We start from the raw sequence: 24,270 nt of genomic DNA, 5'->3' as shown, positions 1-24,270 counted from the left end.
CTAGAGATTCTCATACTGAGTGAAGTAAGTCAGAAAGAGAAAGGCAAATAACATATGATATCACTTATATCTGGAATCTAATATACAGCACAAATGAACCTTTCCACAGAAAAGAAAAGCATGGACTTGGAGAATAGACTTGTGGTTGCCTAGGGGGAGGGGGAGGGAGGGGGATGGATTGGGATTTTGGGGTTAATAGATGCAAACTATTGCTTTTGTAATGGATTAGCAATGAGCTCCTGCTGTGTAGCACTGAGAACTATGTCTGGTCACTTATGATGGAGCCTGATAATGTGAGAAAAAAGAATGTATACATGTATGTGTGACTGGGCCACCATACTGTACAATAGAAAAAAAAAACTGTATTGAGGTAATAACAATAAAAAAAATTAAAACAAAAATAAAAAAAAATTTTTAAAAAGTTTCTGAAACCAAAAACAATAAAATAAGGCACAAAGATTTCTCATTGTGTCTCACTGGTAACAAACACGACTAGCATCCATGAGAATGCAGGTTTGATCCCTGTCCTTGCTCAGGTGGTTGAGCGTTGGGCATTGCCATGAGTTGTGGTGTAGGTCACAGACATGGCTCAGATCCTGTGTTGCTGTGGCTGTGGTGTAGGCTGCAGATCTGATTTTACCCCTCCCTGGGAACATCTATATGCTACAGGTAGACCCTAAAAACAGAAAAATATAAAGCAATAGAGGAATAAATCAATAAATCAATCAATAAATATAAAATATGGCACAGATTAACCTATTTACAGAATAGAAACAGATTCACAGACAGGGTCAGCAGACTTGTATTTGCCAGGGGGTGGTGTCGTGGGGTGAACTGGGAGTTAATAGATGGAAACTGTTCCATTTAGAATGGGGAGCCAACGGGTCCTGCTGCAGAGCACAGGGAACTATGTCCAATCACTTGTGATAGAACCTGATGAAAGATAATATGAGAAAGAGTGTGTGTACATATGTATGCCTGGGTCACTTTGTGGTACAGGAGAAATGGACAGAGCAATGTGAATCAAGTAGAAGAAAAAAATTTTAAATAAATAAAATTTTAAAAAATTACCCAGACAACAGCAAGAAGAGAAGTCAAAAGAAAGGAAGTGTGGTATCAGCACAAGGAAACAGAGGAAGAGTCATGCAGAACAAGACTGGCAAATAAGCAGAGTAGCTCATGCCTTTGCAGGCCTTGTCAATGGTATTCTTCGGTATCACGTGTCACTGAGCATCCCTTATCGGGTTTTAAGTTTGAGGTGGCGGGATCATATTAGAGTGGTAAAAAGCCCACTATCACTCTTTTAGGGAGAACATGTTGGAAGGTGCTGGGGATGGGGGCAGTGGAGGAAGACCGGAACTGAAGGAGACTGAGTGCCATGGCTTGTAGAGAGACAAGGCTGGCAGAATCCAGAAAAGGGCCAAGGAGACAGAAAAGGATAACTTACGGACATACACAGGAGGAGAACAAGGGTAAGATTTGCTGATGAGCAATCAGAGATGACTATGGCTCTTTCTTTTTGCCTTTACTCAGCGTGACTAGAAAAAGACACACTTGCAGGGAGAAGCTTATGAATTTGGGACTTAAATTTTATGAGTACTGGAGATCAAGACTGAATTCTAGACATACAAATGTGATGGTCATTAGCAAACAGATGGTGACTCAACCTTTGCATGGGATTGAGATTTCTAAGAAAAAGTGTACAAAGTAGGAAGAGACAAAGGCCTAAAATGGAGACCTAATTAACTACAACTTTTATTTTTTAAATTTTGCTATAATTTCATAGGAAAATGATCCTAGAGTTTATACCCAAATTACTCCTGTCAAATCATATTTTAAAAACTGAGGCCTCTTAAACAAACCACATAATTCCAATTTACAGTTCAACATTGGACAACTGTTAATCATACAAGTTCTCATTTTTTAAAAAAGCAGTTGCAGTTTGGTTTTTCCACTTCAGATTAAAGACAGGGAAAAAATGTTTTCATAAGTATTTTAGATTAAATAAATCAAGAATTGATTTTGCTTTTCATAGCTCAAAAAAAAAAAAAAAGGTATCTTTCAAAACAACTTAATTCCCATAGGGAGAAAGAGGCCTTATCTGATTATAACAGTGATTGGATTTTTGGTACATACTGACATTTGGTACAGGCACTATCTTTGAATCATCTCATTTCTAGCCACATCACGACATTATTTGTAAGTGTTTAACGCCTCTGTTGAAATAGAAAGAGACACGTGCTGTTTTGTTTTTAAAAGAAACTCACTGGGTTGTGCCATTGCATTGGCCCTCCGAAATTGCTGCATTATGTCTTTGTTAGTAGGGAAAAAAAATTAAGCATGCTTACTTCACCACCCTCATGGTTTTCTTATCAGGTTTGCAGATGTTCACAGCTGCTAGTTCTAGTTTTGAAGTGGACGATGCTAGAAACAAACTGTGGGGCTAGAATGGTCTTACAACAGAGTAAGCACAGTATTCCATCCTTGGGGTGGGTTCATCATAAATTCAAGTGAAATACGTGCTGTATTCTGTATGTGTACTCTGTTTTTTGTTTTGTTTTGTTTTTTGTCTTTTTGCCATTTCCAGGGCCACTTCTGTGGCATATGGAGGTTCCCAGGATAGGGGTCAATCAGAGCTATAGCCACTGGCCTACACCAGAGCCACAGCAATGCAGGATCCAAGCCGCATCTGCAACCTACACCACAGACCACAGCAACACCAGATCCTTAACCCACTGAGCAAGGCCAAGGATCGAACCCACAACCTCATGGTTCCTCGTTGGATTCGTTAACCACTGAGCCATGATGGGAACTCCTCTATTGCCTTTAATAATGAAAATAGTGAAATTAAAATTTTAGTAGTTAAAATAGGGGAAGGGCTGATTCTCTTTAAATTGATAAGACTCTGTAACCTTGATAATATATCACATTTCAAAAATTTGCAAACAATTTGATCCAGCAATTTTATTTCTATAACTTTAAGAAATGTATCACGAAACTATGAAAGGTTTTACAAGACTATTAATCTCTATTTGGCTCTGAGAAGTCAAAACTTAGAACCAGAGAATACAGGTTAAAAATGGTAAGGTCCAGCTTTATGATGAAATAATTTTCAGGTATTAAAAGTAGGATACAGAAATATAATGTAATGGAAATGGCAAATATATAAGAACATTTTACAAATACGTATATGGAATACCACTTCTATGCATGCATATAAAAATGATTATTTTAAAATGTTTTAAATTATATGCACTAAATTCTTTATATATATATATAAAATGACTATTTTAAAATGTTTTAAATTATATGCACTAAATTCTTTATATATATATATGAAGAAGAATTTTAATATAAAGAAATTACATACACACACACACACACACACACACATTTTTTTTCTTTTTCAGGGCCACACCTGCGGCATATGGAATCTCCTGAGCTAGGGGCAGAATCCAAGCTGCAATTGCTGGCTTATGCCACAGACATAGCAAGGCCAGATCTGAGCCACATAGGCCCACACCTTGAAGCAACACCAGATCCTTAACCCAGTGACCAAGGCCAGGGATTGAATTTATATCCTCGAGGACACGATGTTGGGTTATTAACCCACTGCGCCACAATGGGAACTCCTGAATTCTTTATCTTAATAAGAATTCACTCTTAAGTCTGAGTGTTATATATACAGGTGACACGTTTTCAATTTTTGTGGCTTTTTTCGTATATTCCAAATTTTCTCAATGAATGTGACTTTTACATAGATATAGCAAAGAACTAATTAAAATAGGATTACCTTATTCCCAAAGATGCCTATTCCTTTGCCCCTTGTCTACTTGCTGATGTCTGACATCCTAAAACTAGAGACTTACTCCTCTTCAATCCTTGCAAAAATACTCCTTTGAGAAGGTAATTTACAAAGCAGTATTAGTCATCTACATTTTGGTTTAAATAAGCGTATTGGCTTCTTCCGGCAAGCTTAGTTTGATGGGTACAGAGGAGGCTGCATAATGAGACAACAGGACTCTCCCAAATGGAAGATGAAGTGTGCTCACAAAGCCTCACACTGCCCATGGGGACCTCTGACTTTCTATAGTGTACGGATATAGGGAGAAATTGACAGCAATTTAGTAATCTAAGAACTCTGCTCAAGGTCTTGGCATTTAACGAGGTCATCAGCAGACGAAAATGTTTGGAGTTAATTATCTATTTTGATGCAGATTCGGGTGGACACTACCTCCATGCCCTAAATATGTAATAACAAATACAGATCTGAGATGCTTCCATACATTGCCTAGACTCTGGTGTGTTAATTCTGCTGTCCTTCATATGTTTAAAATAACCTGGACTATTTTGTATCTCATCCTTGGATGTTTTCATCAATTATTCATTTCCATTGAGAAAGTTCATTTTTGAGTAGGATGTTCAAACAACCTAAATATTACATTTAGACAGCAGATTGAAGCAGAATTAGGCTACATCATTTAAAAAGCATCCTACTTCTAATACTTTTATCACCACTTGTACTTCTATGAAGGAGGAAGCACTTATTGACCATCTCCTACGAATCAGGGACTTTATATAATTCCATTACTTGTTAAATATTTCATATATGTTTATATAAATTAATTATATAAACAGACCTTTCAGGTCAATGATTTGTTCTTGCTTGACAGATGAGAAAACTGAAATGTAAAGATTCCAAACGACTTGCCCAACTTCACACAGCTAGGAACTACCAAACTGGATTCGAAATTTGGTCTCGTTCAACTCTAGGGCTCCACTTTCATCCAGTGTAATGTGTTACCTGCCTAGATTTTTAGAGGGAAAAAAAATACAGATCCTGCACACCACTAGTAATAGTGGACTCAGTACTGCTATTGCTGCCATCTAGAAAGTGAAGTTCAGGTCCATTTTCAATAACAAAATGCATCACTGTAGCCAAGCTAACTGATTGCACGCCTCATCACTTTTTAATGATAATACCTTCAAGTTAATCACAGAGTGCCTAGTTCCTAGGTGATCTGCTCTCTCTAAACCTCTCAAAGGGCCTAAAAGCCACTTGGAATTCTCTGACATTCATCTCCATTTTTCTTGGCATACCTGTCGTTTCACTCTTAAGTTTATTTCCAACATCTATTCTCAGGATCTTTGCAATCAAGTTATTTTAGACCACTGATGATAAAGTACCACTCAAGTCACCATTGTCGATGATTTGAGGCACTTATTTATTTTATCTCTTGGTAGACCTTTTCAGTATCCTGTAAGCTTATACATATGAATGACAACCTGGGCTGAGTATATTTTCTGTGCATTTGACAAGCTCACTGGACCGAAAGACCTCCAGTTCTGATGGGAATAAGCATGCTGCAATGTCTCAATTACTTAAACATATTTCCTCTCAATCAAAAATTTGAGTTCTCACCAGGCTTGTTGAGTGCAATTGGCCATTTTAGTTAAGGCCCATTGGAAGGAAAGGGAATATAACATTTTAAAAAATAGATGAATAATCTCATTGATACCATACCTTCTCCCTCAGGTATGCATTTTCTGTTGTAGATTTGGTGGGGCTGATGGAGAAGCAATAAAGAGACTAGAGTATAGCTAAAGAAAAATATATTTATGCTGTTTATACACAGTATTTTATATGTTTTATATATATAGCATGATACACATTTACATATACATATTTATGTGTGTATAGGTATATGAAATCAGGAAACAACTTAGTTTTCCACTCAAAATACCAATAATACCACTCGCTGCTTAAGGAATATTTAAAAGTGTAAGGTATATGACAAGCACACTATTAAAAACAATGACCGCTAACATTTTAATTTTTAAATTTTTAATTATTTTTTATTTTTTTTTGTCTTTTGTCCTTTTAGGGCTGCACACCTGGCATATAGAGGTTCCCAGGCTAAGGGTCTAATCAGAGCCGCAGCCATGGCAGATCCGAGCCACGTCTGTGACCTACACCACAGCCCCCGGCAACACCGGAAAATCAACCCACTGAGCAATACCAGGGATTGAACCCGCAACCTCATGGTTCCTAGTTGGATTCGTTTCCACTGTGGCATGATAGGAACTCCCTTTTTTTATTTCTTAATTTTGTACTTTTTTAAAACTAAAGTATAGTTAATTTACCATGTTGCATCAATTTCTGCTGTACAGCAAAGTGACCCAGTCATATATATATATATATATATATGTGTGTGTGTGTATATATATATATATATATATATATATATATATAAAGATTGGATATAGTTCCCCGTGCACAGTAGGACCTCATTGCTTATCTATTCTACATGTAATAGTTTGTATCTACCAACCCCAAACTCCTAGTCCATCCTGCTCCCTCCCCCTTGGCAACCACAAGTCTGTTCTCTATGTCTGTGAGTCTGTTTATGTTCTGTAGATAGGTTGATTTATGTCATATTTTAGATTCCACATATAAGTGATATCATGTGACATTTGTCTTTTTCTTTCTGACTTACCTCACTTAGTTTCAACATTCTTAAGTCCTTACTATGTACCAGGCACATTGTACTACAGAGACACACACAATTATATGTATATAATTCTCACAACAGCCAATGAGTCTGCACTTCACAGGTAGGATAACTGACAGTAAGAGAGACTAAATGATGAATTCATTCAATTATATACGGTTAGCCAGTGGCAAGTCGTGGTTATACATAAAGTTATTTTGGCTCCACAGTGATGATGCTAATCTCTGTACGATACATCCTCTCTAACGATCCCGGACAAGTACCAGGATCTCTCAATTTGTGGGGTGATGCCATCTGCAACAGACTCACCTGGGGTACATACTAAAGGGTAATTGCTATGCTCTCTGACTCACTTTCCAAATTAGAGTCTCTAGAAAGCAGATCCCAAAGATCTACATTTTTAATTTACTCCAGGGGTGACTTTTTAAAAATGCCAATATTTGAGAATGAGTGTGGCAAACAGGTACGCTCACGACTGTGAGAATAATACAGTGGAAAGACGATGCTATCCGAAGTCGGCTGACCTTGTTTTTAATCCCACCATGCAAGTAATAAGTTCTTTGACTTTGGACAAGTTACTTAACCTTTCTGGGCCTATATTTTCCCATCTGCAAAGACATAATATTAGATCAGATGTCTACTGTAACATTTGGCAAATATTTTAAACAATAGCCCCCTCCCCCACAACATGAGAACTATTAGTTCTATTAGGCTCTGCCTTGATCAGTCCATCTACAAGTCCTGTCTGCAGGGCCAGCCCCTGTGCTCCAGACTTTCACTGTCTGGAGTAGAGTCAAGACTGTTCAGCATCACAGCCGGGAAGACTATAACCTGGGAGCAAAAGCATGGATTTCCTTCCCTGGCCTCCAGTATTCTTCTAGGCATAATTAAATATGCATGAGTAAGTGCTACCTTTCCAAACGTTCCAGGCTGGGGCACAGAGGTAGATTTTTCTGGCCAGCAGCATATTTTCATGGAAAACAAACAGTATTTTCTATTTGAGAAAGCAGGGACATTTAGAACTGACAGCAACAGCTCCCTAATCTATTTCAGCTAAGAGGTAATCATTTCCAATCACTGAAACCATTCCTGCAAATCCAACAGCATGCATTTCATTTGTGGCTCACACAACGGTACTGGCCTTTACTAGAGAAGTAAATATGTCCTCAGTGGCTGCTTTGTATTGGCAATTAACCGATCTGTTGGCAGAGTCTGGCGTCTGCATATGCAAATGCATGTTTAGCAGCACACCATAGAATGCAGGGACACAAGCATATTTCACAGGCATATTCTGGGAACCTGGAAGAAAATGTGGTCTTTATTTTAATCTGCAGTGGCTGTCCAGTGTTTTCCATACCAACATGTTTACTAAATGAGTGTTTGATATTTAGGTCCCAAAATAAACAGCTAATGAATATTCATGTATGGTGAAGGCAATCAGAGAAAGAGCCAAGAATAGGCCTTCAGAGCGCATACTCCTACTTCCCATCTGTAACCATTAGGATAACAGGACTACACTGCCACTAGCGAGGTGCAGAGTCATTCATTCAACCAACAGCTATCACTGCACCTCATGTACGAGCCATGAAAATAAACAACGGTGGCTTTTTTTTTATTTCAAGAGAAAAAAAATTACCTGAAAGTAGAGAATAACGATTAAAAAATATTTATTCAACAAATATTTATTGAGTACATACTTCATGGGAGACACTGATGTAGGCTCCGAAGCTTCAAGCAATGTTTATTTAAAAAGTGATAAAAATAATTTCCCTTGCAGAGTTTACGTTAACTTTAGGAAGACAAAGATCAAATGCATATAAAATACACAGGATGACAGACAGTGATGAGTACTCTCCAAGAAAGAAAGGAGGGAGGGTAGGAGGGAGGAATAGGGGGTGCTAGTGAAAGGAGGCTGATTTAAATAAAGAGATCAGGAAAAGTCCCACCAAGAGGTTAAAATCTGATTATAGATTTGATGAAGATAAGAGAGTGAATCACTGGGGCATCAGTGGCAAGAGTGCTATAGGCAGAGAAAAGTGTAAGTGCAAAATCTCAGAAGCAGGTGAGTGCCCAGTAAGTTATAAGAAAAAAAGGGAAGCTTGTAGGACTAACACAGAGGGAACAAACTTTAAGAAAGTAGTGAGAGGGATAAGAAGACGACAGATATAAGGCTTTGTAAACCATAAAAAACTTTTGATTCTGAGACAGGAAGCTACTGCAATTTAAGCAAAGGAATGGCATTGTCAAACTTTTACTTTAAAAAGTAAACACAAACATAAGTGATATCATATGGTGTTTTTCTTTCCCTTTTTTGACTTACTTCACTTAGGATGGGAATCTCTATAGATGCATCCATGTTGCTGCTAATGGCATTAACTTGTGGGGTCTAAAATATGGCACACATGAATCTATCCACAACACAGAAACAGACTCACGGAGATACAGAACAAATTTGTGGATGCCAGGGGAGAGGGGGGAGGGAGTGGGATGGACTAGGGGTTTGGGGTCAGCAGATATAAACTACTGCAGTTAGAATGAATAAGCGGTGAGACTCTACTGTATAGCACAGGGTTCTACACTGAATCTCTTGGGCTAGAACAGGATAGAAGATAATATAAGAAAAAGAGTGTATATATGTGCATGTCTGGGTCTCTTTGCTACACAGCAGAAGTTGGCACAACATTGTAAATCAACTATGCTTCAATACAAAAATTAAAAACAGACTTTTGTTTTGTTAATGTGGTGTACCATGTTGTGTAACTGGGTTACAGAACACTGTAAACCAGCTATCATGGAAAACATAAAAATCATTATAAATTAAAAAAATTAAAAACAGAAACATAAATAAAAGGAATTTGCTAAAAAATAAAATTAAATTAAAAGAGAGACATTTGCCATGGAGCTGAAAGTAGAATACAGCAGACGAGGGCAGAAGAAGGAAATCCAGTGGGGTGGGCTTTGCTATTATCACGTTAGAGATGGAGGCTTGGATGAGAGTAGCTGCGGTGAAGTTGGCAGCCACTAGTTGGATTTTGGATACTTTACATGTGGAGCTAATATGATTTCTTGGACCATCTGATTTTCACTTTGAGATATAATATATATGTAGAAAGTGTGTAAACGTAAATGTGAAATTTACCAAATAACGTAAAGCAAACACCAAGTATCCCCACCCAGGCTAAGGAACAGAACACAGCCAGCACTCCAGACACTCCACAGAGTGAGCATGCTGGAAGAGAGATGGGGTATGCTACGCAGCAGAATGAGAGACATAAAGGAGACCCACATGAAATCTATAAAGCTGAAAATTACAAGGTATTAAATTAAGAAAATCACTAATAGGATGAATTGCAGAATAAACGATTAATAAACTTTCCAAGATTACGTCTTTAGTGGAAAAGGATGGGACTACATTCTTGAGAAACAGGATGGACAGCTTCCAATAGAAGTAAAAGCTGTTCCCACAGTCTCTTGTCATTCCCAGAGGAAGCCTTCTCTTCAGAGTAAAAAACATATATTCAGAGTTACTGGCTAACAGATTGTACTGAGACTATTCTTATTCAGTCCTGATATCTAATCGCAGTGGTTCAAACTGCTAGAGCAGAAGAAAATATGGGCCAAATATTTATTATAAGCGTCCAATAACTTAGATGGTCTGGCATACAAGTTACATGATTTGGGCTACAGAATAATCTCTTTTTTAAAGACTGCTGGCAGTGGAGCCTCTGCATACTTGGTTAATCTCAAATGAACAGATAGAGTAACAGGAATTGCTTTAATTAAAAAATACTATAGAACAAAAGATCCTGTTCCAGGCTATTCTGTTCTAGTGGCAGAACACAGTACCATAACAGCTTGAGAGAAGACTGTAAAAAAATATGCTTCCGAACAGAGAAAAACACTTTTTATCAGTACCTGGATCTATGGTCTATAATAACTACCATAATTATGCCGTGTGAGAGAAAACAGAGGGTAAGGATCTAAGACATTTAATAGCACCAAAGTATGCAGAGGCAGCACTAATAATCATACCTGATTCTTGAAATCATCTTAACGTTGTATTAAATATTAGGATATTTTAGCTAAGAATTTCTCTCATACTGAGAGCTCAAAGAGCTACAAGTTTTTGCCACTCTATCTTAGGGTTAGCCAAGGGAAGAGTGCAGATATGAAGCCTTAAAAGAGATCATGGAATGTGTGAAGTGCTGGGCTTCAAATCTCCTTCAGGAAGATTGAATCGAAGCCTCTGGCTAAAACAAGAATTACCGGATCCTTATTGACACATGAGTCTCATTGTAAAGCCTCCTCCCCCAACCCTGAGCAACCTGTCCTACTCCTTCCTACCCGCTACCAGGAACAATAGGCAGCCCACTCCTCTCCCCACCTTATATGCCCCAACCAACCAGCAAGTGTACTGTTAAGACCCCTTTGTTCCCAATCAGCATGTCAGCAGGGCTATCACAAGACCTCTCCCTTCTTCCTGGGTTATAAAAACAGACATGACCACACACTGTCTCAGTGTTGGCTTTCCCTGGTTGTCAGAAAGTCATCCTGCTGCATCAGCAGCACTTCTATTCTCATAAACTCTTCTTTCTTTTCACTTCATGCTCTGATACTTTCTAGAAATTCTTCTTCCAACCATGTGCACAGACCAGGACATGAAGCAAAAAACAAAAATGGAGTGTTGAAAGTGCTTCCTTTGGTTTTGGTGGAAGATTTGCTACCAAAATTACCAAGGTATCCTTTTTTAAAATATATGTGTATGTGTGTGTGTGTATATATATATCTATAATGTATATATAATTTTATATATATGTGTATATGTATATATATATAAAATGATTGTTATGTTTTTCCGTTATAGCTGGTTTACAGCGTTCTGTCAATTTTGTACTATACAGCATGGTGACCCAGTTACACATGCAGGTATACATTCTTTTTTCTCACATTATTATGCTCCATCATAAGTGACTAGACATAGTTCCCAGTGCTACACAGCAGAATCTCATTGCTAATCCATTCCAAAGGCAATAGTCTGCATCTATTAACCTCAAGCTTCCAATCCATCACACTCCCTCCCCCTCCCCCTGCAATGACAAATCTATTCTCCAAGTCCATGATTTTCTGTTGAGAATTATAAAACATTAATCAAGGAAATTAAGGAAGATGTAAAGAAATGGAAAGATATTCCATGCTCCCGGGTTGGAACAATTAATGTTGTAAAAAAAGCCATACTACCCAAAGCAATCTACAGATTCGATACAATCCCTATCAAATTACCCAGAACTAGAATAAACAATCCAAAATTTTACAGGGAACCACAGAAGGACCCAGAATTGCCAAAACAGTTCTGAGGAACAAAAACCAAGCAAGAGGCATAACTCTCCCAGACTTCAGGCAATATTACAAAGCTGCAGTCATCAAGACAGTGTGCCACTGGTACCAAAACAGACATACAGACCAATGGAACAAAATAGAGAACCAAGAAATAAACCCAGACACCTATGGTCAATTAATCTTTGACAAAGGAGGCAAGAATATAAAATGGGAAAAGAAAGTCTATTCAGCAAGTATTGCTGGGAAACCTGGAGAGCTGCATGCAAATCAATGAAACTAGAACACACCCTCACACCATGCATGAAACTAAACTCAAAATGACTTAAAGACTTAAATATAAGACAAGACACCATTAAATTCCTGGAAGAGAACATAGGCAAAACATTCTCTGACCTCAACCTTACAAAGATATCTCTTGAAATCTTCCTTCAAGTATAATCAGGTTGTAATTACTGGCCTTAGGATCAATGTCTTTATGGGCCCAGTTGCTGATCCCAACAAAAGGCCCAGCAAGGGCTGATTGTCTTTACGTAGCAGACAATCTTGTTGCTCTTGAAAAAAGAAAAGACTCCTTGAAGTATATGGTCATGTTATTCTCTAGACTGTCTTCAAGAATATGAGATGATGACAAAAACTATTCATTTGAAGGAGTTAAAAAAAACCAAAGCTGGATATGGAAGTAGAAGCAGCATCTCATTAGGCTTTGTTTCTTACGATTGGATTTATGTATATGTGTGTGAATATATATACATGCATGTGTGCATAGATCTGTGTGTGAATATATAATACATGATGTTTATCATATAGGCATATGAGGTTTCTTTGTGCTTTATGATGCATTACAGTGAAATTATTTGTTGATTTATAAATATACTGCCCTTTGATTTTTTTTCTATTTTCTCCCAATGTTTAGGTGATCTCAAAGCAAGAAATGTATTTAATCATGTAACAGATTAATGCTAAACTTTTTGGGCCCTTTGTCAGTAGGTTATAATTTGATCTGGTATTGATCTTTTCACAAAGAACAGAACTGAGGAACTCATGTAACTGAAGATCACACAAAATAAATCTGCATAAAATTATCATTACTCTTTTATGTTTATATTTTATTTTTTACACAAGATTGTGTAAGATATAATTAAAGCTCCAATGATTTAACAATCTTTCCAATTTTTCATGATTTTTAGGAATGAAGACTTTAAGAAAATACTTGAAAATAAATTACACTGCCTTTTATTCATTAATCAGCAAATAAAATATGGCCTCAGTGAAGTTGTTTGTCTTATCACATGACTTGAAATATTTGTCAGGACATGCCCTACAGAATTACTAACCTTAATGCCCTTTGTAGAATATATATTAATTGTTCTATATTAAAGAAAACAGTGGATGCTACTGGAATGCCAAGGCACTGTACCGTGATTATATACATTGGCCACAGTATTGTACTGGTGAAATGTCAAATTTGAAATGCTTGTACTGCAATTTTACATGATAGGAATCGCTGTGGCTCTAATATACACCTCACGAGCTTAGGGGGATAATTATTTCCAGGGAGAAATTCTACTTCAACTATAGAATATGTATGTAAAATTTGACAAAGGTGTTAAGTAGTGTATTTTAAAGTAATTGCACTTCTGAATTTATTTTTTGTATCCTGTGGCTGATGTGACTAAAATGAATGACTGGAGTGGTGAGTAAGTGTACTTGTTATAAATGTTTCAATCCTGTTATATGTTATTAAGTTCTTTTAAAAAACCATTGAGGAACTGTTAACTTACAAGGCTGTGCATATCAACATATACATCTATCCATTCCTTTTCATATTCTTTCAAAAATTAAATTGGATATTAAATTGTATAAAAATATTAGTGAACTTGAAGATAGAACAAAAGAAATTATTTAGACTAAAAGAGAGAAAAAGCACTGGAAAAAATGAAAAGCATCAGTGAGCTGTGGGACAACTTCATGTTTCTTAATATAGAAAGTTTTGGAATCATTATTCCCAAAGGCAAAGAAAGGAAGGGAAAAAGAAACATATTAAAAAAATGGCTGAAAACCTTGGAAAGTTGATGAAAACTATACACACAGAGATTAAAGAAGCTCAACAAACCCCAAGCACAGGAAATACGAAAGGACCTATCCTTGATCCTCTGTATATAATGTGTCTACCTGCATTGGCTGATCTGAAGATTTTCTTTCTTCCCTGGTGTCAAGCAATTTGATTAAAATATACCTTAGTTTAGGTTTTTTTTTTCATACTTTTTTGTTTGTTATAAGTATTTAGCATAGTGAGTTTTTATTGGTATTGTTGTAGGTTAAATGTTGTCCCCACAGAAAGACACACTGACGTCTTAAACCATAGCAACTCAGAAAGTGACCTTATTTGGAAATAAGGTCTTTACAGAAGTAATACTTAAAATGAGGTCACTGCTGTGGGCCCTAATCCAGTATGACTGATTTCTTTGTAAAAGGAGGGATTTAGACAGGGAGACAGGTATGCACAGAGGAAGACAACGTGAAGACCCAGAGGGAGAACACCATGCAATACATGCATCCATAAGCTAAGGAACATCAAAGATGACCAGAAAACCATCTGGCTTTCTGGAAGAGGCAAGGAAGGACTCCGTTTTATGGTTCAGGGGGAGCATGACCTTGCTGGCACCTCTTCATTCTTAAACCTCAGACCCGTAGAGTAGGAAAGATCCTGGAAGTGCTCCAAAACAAGTGAGATCAAAGACAGTCCCTCAGGCAACCCACAGGACAGCTGGATCACTGGATGCCCTCTCCAATTCCTTCCCTCCCCAGGGAGAAGCCACGAACTAAGGCCTTCCACCTATTTCCTCTGTGCTAAATCAAGGGAAGGGCTGTGGTGATTAGCCGTGGGCTAGATCAAACCACTGTCATTGTTCTTACTAGCCCTCAGGTGACAAGAATGAGGGGGCTTCCATTAGCAAGCTGAGAGAGACAGGACAGAAGCCACTCCTCCAGCAGCTTCCCTAAAGGTGGGGCATTTGTCATGAGATCCAACTCTTTCCCTCCCCAGCGAGAAGCTGGGATCTGATTTCTCACACCCTCACTTTGTGCTAAACTATGAAGAGAGGTCATGGAGAATACAATCCCAAACCAGCATCTTTGTTTTCCTCCTGGAGGCTGGAAAGTCCCAGATGCCATAGTTACATGACTAGCCAGACAGAGTTAGTTCTTTGGGGAGCTCCTGGAAAAGTTGGAATCTTGGATGTGCAGTCCAACTCCTTCCTTCCCCAGTGAGAAGTTAGGAGCTGCCATGTTTTCTTCTGATCATATGGCATTGTACCAGAGGTAGGGATTCTGGCAAGGAGGTGTCTTGAATTTCTCCTCTGCTTTCAACGTGTCCGGTTTTATACCTGTCCAAGGTGCAAGAGCCTCTCAGTTAGCTTCTGGATTTCTCATCAAGGGATTTTTTCTTGAATTGTTCAGTCAGCATATTTATGGGTAGAAGGAGAGTCCAAGGTTTCTTACTTATTCTGCCATATTGCCGACATCATCCTCTAAGAGCCAACTAGCTCTTAAGCAGCTCTACTTCACCACATAAAGTTTCTAAAAATACTTCAGAAAACTAGTAGTTGTCCTAGATGTCCTGAGGAAGCATTGATAAGACTAATGAAGTACAGATAATTATTGCCAGGTTGACTCCACTTCTCATCCTGTGGGAGCCTGGAGAAAATCAGACTGCAAACCTCTAACATGCAGGGAATGTTGGGAAAGGGATTAGTTGGTCAGGCTCATTGATTACGTTCCAGTTATGGAGCATTTTATTACACTCTATGTGGCAAATGTGCTTTACAAAAATGACTTTATTCTCCCTGAGGAGGAGGCAGTGGTATGCTGATTATGTGTGCATTTTCCCCAGTTTCACTTTCAATGACATCGCATTGATAGCTTGAAATCAGCCATGATGGGAATGTTAGTCCATGGAAATTGGCAGATGCTATAGATGAGGGATTTTTTTCTTTTAGAATAAATAGCTGTTAAACATTTACCAGCACAACATTTGGAGGATTGCAAGCCTACAGCAACGCACTGTGGATACTTATATAGAATATGGTCTAGTTCCCAGGGAGACAGATTCTGAGATGTAGATTTTTATGTGGGAAGTTGTATTAACCATGTCTTTCATTTTCTGTATTCTTATGCTCTGACGTCTGGGGCCTTGCCAACTCTGGGTGGCAATTCTAAATATAGTAAACAAGGTGCCCACAAGCACACCTTTAAAATATAAACCTACTGATTTATAACCCACCTGTGCTAACTATCCTGGAGCCATGTTCCAAGAAACTAAGGGCAGCTTCTATGCCCCAGAACCCACTGAAATTATTACAAGATATTCAATGCTAAGCCCATGGGTAACAAACTGTCTTTTCAAAGGCAATCATCTCCTAACTATTCATCTTACCAACCTAAATCATATAAAATCTATATTAAAACAGCAGGTCTTTGAGGAACGCTCTTAAGATCAACACATTTGAGGAAGAGATGGAAATAACGTTGGGAAGAGAGGTTTTATCTATGACTTGGTCCCAAGAAAGGGCCCAGTCAATACCACAGAAATGGGAAGAAGTACGGTGGCCCTTCTAAGAGGTTCCCTTTGAGGAAAAGGGCCCAGCTTTCATAACTCTGTGTTGATCAGTTTGGGGTGCATCTGGACCCTAGGGAGGGGGCTTATTCTTGGGTTATGAAGAAATCCTTTGGCTGAAAGCATCACCCAGAGAGGGGATCTGCTAAATGCTACAAGCCACCAGTTTTCTCACAACTGGGGGAAGTGTCTTAGTTCTGAGAGAGGGCTGGGGAGGTGCATTTCTCTCCTACGCACCTTTGGTGGTTCATGAAACTTCTGATGGAGTTAACATCATTGGGGAGAATAAATGCTGTAGTTGAAAAGGTGCTAAAAGTTCTTATCAAAGGCAGAGTCAGTTATGTCCTTTCAACCCTGGCAGAAAAATAAATGTGAAATAAATTCGCCATTTACACCTTTGCAAAACCTAACATACTGTGAAGATTTATCAGCTGGACCATGAAAAACTCGACTGTCCCCAACTAAGCAATTAAAAATGAAAATGGGTTCAACCAAGGTACAAATAAAATAAGTTTTAAGAGTAGAAGAAATGCAAGTCTACCAATGGGGAGAGGGGAGGGGCACAAAAGGATTTAGAGAGTAAGAGGTACAAATTTCTGTGTATATAAAAAACTACAAGGATATACTGTACAGCACAGGGAATATAATAATAACTACAGAGTTTAACTTTTTAAAATTGTAAATCACTGAATTGCATGCCTTTAATTTACATAATATTGCACATTAATTATACTCCGATAAATACAATAAATAATAAAAAGAGTAGAATGTATGTGGAAATAAAAGTTTGTTCTCTCCATCTCTCTCTCTCTTCCTCCCTCCCTCCTCTCTTTTCTCTATCTCCTTTACTTGGCTTTAGAATTTCCTATCATTTTATAAAATTAGTGGCTGTTTGAAAAAGACAGGGCAATTCAGAAGGGCTGATTAAGCTCTACATCCTCCAAGAACAGTGAACAGAAGGGCATGTAGCCAGTGTGGATCCTGAGTGGCAGTGGGTTGACTCTAGGGAAATTTTCTATTTGTTCTTATGTGCTTTCTTTCCAGTAATTGGAGAATAAAAGTTGTGCAATCTACACTTACCATTCTTTCACTAATCTAATAAATGATAAAATAAAATGTTAAAAAAGGTGGAAAAATATATCTTAGTTGAGCCACAAAGTTCTATAAATTATCCTGCCAAATAAATGGGGGAAAATAAGCAAAAGGGAATGGGCTTTGTTCAAGGAAACTTAGCAAATTCAAACAGGAAATGCAAACACCCAGGGATTTCATAAGAATCAAAGAAACCACTGCAGAGGAGGAGAGGGAGCCACTCAAGGAAGCAACAAGATGTGCAGACACACACCACCGTGGATACTTGAACATGCGGAAGTTACTCTAGGGACAGCACTTCTTTAAAATGTGTTGTTTTAGGACCGTGGCATCGTTGCTTCTCGACGTTTCCCTTGCGTACTATTTCAAATATCTGGATACCTACAGGGTCCTCCCTTCCTTACTTCTGTACAATCCAGCACGTTTATTGTTCTGGTCCTATCCTTTACGCAGGCCAAGATACAAAATCCACTATTAACAACAGCTAACATTTTTTGAGCATTTACCATAGACTCTACATTAATCTTTTCAAACTCTCACTGCGGTCCTTTCCATTTATTTCCATTTATGAATAAAAAAGGTGGAGCTCAGGGACATTAAATGACGTGCTCAAGGGGGTGAATCTAAGCTGGTAAAACAAACAAACAAACAAACAGAACCATAGTCAATTTGACCGCAGAATTTGAACTTTAAATCATTTTACTGTCTGTTGTCTAGTCTATAAGGAGAGATTCATTATTACTAAAATAATTCAAGGGGAAGGAGCCATTGATTTTATCCTTGAAGAACGAGCTGGACCTAGACAGTTAAAATAGTAGTTGTATGGAGGGTGAGATGTTTGTACAAAGACATAGATTCAGAATATTGTAGGACATCTTTGGGGAACACAAGTGGATACTACAACAGGAATTAGTAGAAGATAGGGTTAGAGTAAATTATTGAAGTGCAGGATAGTCACCGTTCCTTTTGTTTAGTTACTGGATTTTCTCACCAGAGAAAAGCCTTGGTTCACAGCCCTTAAGTATGTCCCTAAGAGTAGAGCTGTCTCGGAAGAGATAAGAAATAAGGTATCTTATTGCCTTAGAAATCACTGAGGTCATATCTCCTCACCTGAATCTCCTAATATACTACCAGGCCTGCGAGTAACACTCAGCATAGCCAGGAAGCAGTGTCCCTCTCACCCTAGAAAAATCTCACTTGGTTGCCTCCCCAGACCGTCCAATGGGTAAGAAGGCTCAGGGTCCTTTTGAGTAGAGGGGTCACGAGCTAGTCGGAGTCATACAAAGGGATTTTTGGAGTCCTGATCAGGGTCAAGGAGTAAATCACTATGTCAATTCCATCTCAATAAAGCTGAAGAAGAAGAATAATGAAGAAGAATCACGGAGAAGTCTGGGAAAGCAAACTCTCTTCTTAGCAATGTAGGGGGAACAAAGGGGAAACGTCTCCGTTATTCCTCGGGGCCTGTTGGAAGATGACAGGCGATGTGACACTGCTACAGGGCTTTTTCTGCCATATGGACAAAGCCATGTTTGAGAAAACATAGTTGAGATATGGATGTAAAGTTTGAATTTGGCATCAAGTAATACCTAAAAACAGCTTGCAGGTTTTTCAACCAGGTGTGCCAATAACGAATTTTTAAAAAGCTAGTTGAATACATTTTTTTCTGTCTTTTGCCACAGAAGTGGTCATGGTAGTCCCAGCCTGATCTATCATATTCAGTCCTTCTCAGACCTTACGGAGAATTGATGGCATCTGTTCATGGGCTGTTACAATATACGTGGACTTGTGTAATGTTCAATAAATGTCAAAAATGTGCTTGTGGCACAGTGCAAAATTTTTATCACAAACCCAGTAGTTAGATCTAGTTAATATTATGCAAAATGTGGGTTTCAAAATAGGGTAATCATGCTTTAATTCAGGGATGTGTGATTGGGTTTAAGGGGCTTGGTAAATCCCTCTTAGAGCTTTCTTTAATCTGCAACACCTCACCTTGACCGGAAGAACACCGAGAGCATCTTCCATGAGGAACTGGGAAAACCCAAAAACCTTGCTTATGGGTTGCTCTGATGCCCTGTGCCTTAAGAAGATATCTTCTTAAGTTATCATAACGAACTGTAACTTCTGTTTGATTTGTGTATCAGAGGGAACAAATGTGCACGGGCTTGAAATCAGTCAACTGTGAGACTCATCCGAGGGATTCAAGACAGGTAGGTCCAATGAGGCACGAAGATGGTTTAACTGTGATAACTAAAGGTCAACTCAGGGCAAGAAGAAATGGCATCGCCATACAAGGTGAGTCCTCACGGTGAGTCAGCTCAACCTTCTGAACTGAAGCTGAGGTCCTTTGACATCAAGAGGTGTGGTCCATGTCTTCCCCTGGTCTGCTAACTCCACCTGTGAGTGTGTGTTTCTCCTCACATACTCACATGTTACAGAAAAAAGGGATTTGAGGAGACACTGGCACACCAATTCCTCCCTAGACAACCCCCTTTCTGAACTATGCTTCATCATCAGTTCCCACGAGTCACTCTAACACCGTCTCATCTTTCTTTTTAAACTTCTTGCTCTAATGCAGCTTCTGCTTCTTCCTGGTTCTAGAGTTCACTAGACTTTCCCTCTCCTCAGGTTCCTTGTATTTCCCGTTTACTCTCCACATTCCATACCTTGTTAAATCTTCCTTATTTTTTATCTCCATTAAAGTGACACTTCCTTAGCTAAATCAAGTATGCCCACTGTAAATGAGTATCACACCCTGTGCAGACGTCCTATCATGATTTGTGTTTATTTATACACCCCTGGGTGTAGTTTGATGTCTTGCATATCACACGAAACTAAACTTAGCAAAGTCAAGGGATGTCTATATTTGTTTATTTTTATGTCTTCAACATCTAGCACCTAGCAGATATTGAATACATGGTTTGTTTTCAGTAAAATGACTACATATTCCTTATTTTGCCCTCTAGACAAAAGGCAAGATTAAGAACAATGTAACTATGAACTAGACCTTTAATGCCAAATGAGGGCACTCTTTTCACAGACATGCTGGGCACAGCCAGCAACATCACTTTCTCCCACTTGCATTCCAGCCACCCAGTCCCCAGAGCTCTGCAAGAAGCTGCTGTGGTGAAATGGAAAGGTCTACCAACTGTGTGCCCTGTCCTTGGCCTTTCTGCTGTTGCTTTCCAAACCTGACTTATGTGCTCAGGGTAAATGAATTATTCTCTTCCTGTCGGAGTGCTTTTGAGAAAGAACAGCTGCAAACCCTGATGAACCCTGGAAGTTCAAAACAAGCCTGGATACTGTTGTCGGCTTGTCAGGCACCATTGCAGAGCTTCCTAAATGCTGGCAGCTTTGGCATTTGATTACTTTCAGCCCAGCACCCAGGAAGCACTATCTCAGATGTTATTTTAAAAACAAATTCTTTTAAATAATACCTGCTGCCTTCAGCCCCTCCCTTCCTTGCCTTTCATTGTGAATAAATCCAGTCAGCCTTTGGCCAACCTACCTGCTCCAAAAGAATGCTTCTCAAATACTGTTACTGATAGACAAGTCAGAACAGAAGCTGCCTTTTTTTCTTCTTTCTTCCCTCTGGAGCAATAAATTATTTACTCACCCCAAGTGATTGCCGTAACAGTCCACTTAAAGCAGTATTTCATGATTTAACAGGTGTAGTGTTTCTTCACCAGACCATTTTTAGCTATTCTCCCTGAGTTCTGGAGACAACTTTTTTTTTCTTATTTTCAAAGCACCTAAGGGTCCACTGAAAAACTTCTTAAGAATATGGCCTATGACATCACGTTGTGGATATTCCCCCAGGTTCTCATTTTCAGGAAAAGTAAAGAAAATAGCCATGTTGGACTTGAGCAAGAACTATTCACTGAGGTGCAGTCTGCAAACTAGTCAACCTGTGGATTGAGGAGGAAAATGGGACTGCTTTCATTTGTTCTGCCCTTTAATTTACACAATATCTGCTAAGTGAAATTTGACTTTAGATTAAAAGAGAGGCTTAAATGGATCTGTCCTTGAAGCTACAATTTAGCAGGGAGGGGATTTTACTTTTGCTTTTCTAATAAATTATACGTACAGTTTAAAGGATGCTAAGGAGGCTTTACATGAGGAGTATACTCAATAGACATGCACAACAAAATACATTTTGCTGTTTGCCTAATCTTCTAGTTTTATGCTAAAACCTTTAATTTTCCCATTAATATCTAAAGCTTGACTGTGCACAAAAGGATATGATATTAAGCATGGCTTTTATTATATTGAAATTCTCCTTCTCTTTTACCCATCCGTGTCGAGAAAATTTTCAAATGAAGTAAAATACAATGTTTAGGCAATAAATGAAATGAGACACCAAAACCAAAGCAATGTCACTTGCTACAAAGAGTCCCACATTCTGTTAGCAGACTACAATTTCTCCTCACTAATTTGAGGAAGAGAGAATTGAAACTCACGAAGGAAAATGTCATCCTATGTACCAAAGAAGGTTTCGTCCAATTCATTACATTTGTGCAGGGACCCGCTTTTGCACTAATTCTTACATCTCATTCTCTGAACAACAACAACAACAAAAATTGTCAGTGTGAAGGTCATTACTTTTAATTAAATAGAAATCATTTTTTATACTTGCAAGAAAGTGAGGATGAGTCTCAATAACTTGCATTAAATAAATAGAGCAAATTAAAATTTATGATGTATCTCGTCTCATCAGGAGTTCCCACTATGGCTCAGTGGAAAGGTATCTGACCAGCATCCAGGAGAATGCAGGTTTGATCCCTGGCCTCACTCAGTGGGTTAAGAGTCCAGCATTGCTGTGAGCTGTAGTGTAGGTCACAGATGCAGCTCTGATCTGGCATTACTGTGACTGTGGTGTAGTCCAGTGGCTACAGCTCTGATTTGACTCCTAGCCTGGGAACCTCCATATGTCTTTTGTGTAGCCTTAAAAAGACAAAACGAATAAATAAATAAAATGGTCTCATCAAAAGCCTATGAGTTGACAAGGAGAGGTGTGTCTCATGGGTTATGGCCAACAATGTATCCAGAATCCATAAAACAGGATTTATTTGCTAAACTACTGTCTGCAGTTAATTTTACTTCAATGATATATTATACTTCCATTATAACATTATAGTAGGGAGGTAAAGACAACATCAACTTTAAAGGCTTTGGTTAAAATAACAAATTTATTACAGTGATAACCTGTATTTATACAGCCTTTGGCAGCTTATAAAGCAATTTTACATGCTACTTATTTTTGAGCGATTTATTATCAATAATACATGCTTTACATATAAATGTGCTAGATCACAATTCTACTTCTATCACTTAGTAGTGCTCACATCAGGAAAATAACTTCAACTCTCGAGCCTCAGACATCTTATCTTTGAACTGGGGATAATAATTCCAAACTTGCAGAGATTCTGAGAGATTGAAGCAAAATAATATATGCACAACAGTATGAGCCAGAGCCTGGCTCATAATAATGTGCTAAGTAAATAAAATCTGCTAATATCCTTCCTGCAATTAATTTAACAGGGCTGCCTAGCTTTAAGAGTATGGGGTCACTCACAAATTCTTAGAAAAGTACAATCTTCCAAGACTAAACCAAGATGAAATAAAAAAGATGAACAGACCAATCACAAGTACTGAAATTGAAATGGCAATTAAAAAACTTCCAACAAACAAAAGTCCAGGACCAGATGGCTTCACAGGCAAATTCTATCAAATATTTAGAGAAGAGCAAACACCTATCCTTCTGAAACTATTCCAAAAAACTGCAGAGGAAGGAACACTCACACACATTCTATGAGGCCACCTTCACCCTGATACCAAAATCAGACAAAGATACCACAAAGAAAGGAAATTACAGGTCAATAACACTGACAAACATAGATGCAAAAATCCTCAACAAAATACTAGCAAACAGAATCCAACAATACATCAAAAGGAATTTACATCATGATCAAGTGGGATTTATCCCAGGGATGCAAGTGTTCTTCAATATCTGCAAATCCATCAGTGTGATACACCACATTAACAAACTGAAGAATAAAAACCATATGATCCTCTCTGTAGATGCAGAAAAAGCCTTTGACACAGTCCAACACCCTTTTCTGATAAAAACCCTTCAGAAAGTTGGCATAGAGGGAAACTACCTCAACATAATAAAGGCCATATACGACAAACCCACAGCGAACATCATTCTCAATGGTGAAAATCTGAAAGAATTCCCACTGAGAACAGGGACAAGACAAGGATGTCTGCTCTCACCACTATTGTTCAACATAGTTTTGGAAGTCTTAGCCACAGCAATCAGGGAAGAAAAAGAAACAAAATGAATACGTATTGAAAAGGAAGAAGTAAAACAATCACTATTTGCAGATGACATGATACTATACCTAGAAAATCATAAAGATTCTACCAGAAAACTGTTAGAGCTCATCAATGAATTCGACAAAGTTGCAGGATACAAAATTAATACACATAAATTGATGGCATTTCTATACACTAACAATGAAAGATTAGAAAGAGAAATTAGGGAAACAATCCCATTTACCACCACATCAAAAAGAATAAAATACTTGGGAACACATCTACCTAAATAGACAAAAGACTTGTACTCTGAAAACTGTTAAGATGTTGATGAAAGAAACAAAAAAATGACACAAACAGATGGAAATATACACCATGCTCTTGAAGTGGAAGAATCAG

The 24,270-nt window shown here is 38.2% G+C and overlaps 1 long non-coding RNA gene and 1 pseudogene across 2 annotated transcripts in view; one reads left to right on the top strand and one right to left on the bottom strand.

Annotated features, from left to right (window-relative positions):
• Window positions 1-24,270, bottom strand: part of LOC146405807 (uncharacterized) — a 382,566-nt gene that overhangs the window by 313,809 nt on the left and 44,487 nt on the right. The window lies entirely within an intron of this gene.
• LOC100620213 (nicotinamide phosphoribosyltransferase pseudogene) lies at window positions 6,959-10,692 on the top strand (annotated as a pseudogene).

Source organism: Sus scrofa, chromosome 2 (genome assembly GCF_054392235.1).
Source record: "Sus scrofa isolate SSC_HxYL_T2T_F1_AM1 chromosome 2, Sscrofa_HxYL_maternal_Yorkshire_Landrace_v2.0, whole genome shotgun sequence".
Classification (NCBI taxonomy): domain Eukaryota; kingdom Metazoa; phylum Chordata; class Mammalia; order Artiodactyla; family Suidae; genus Sus; species Sus scrofa.
Note: the sequence above shows the minus strand (reverse complement) of the source record. Positions and strands in the feature narration are given on the sequence as shown.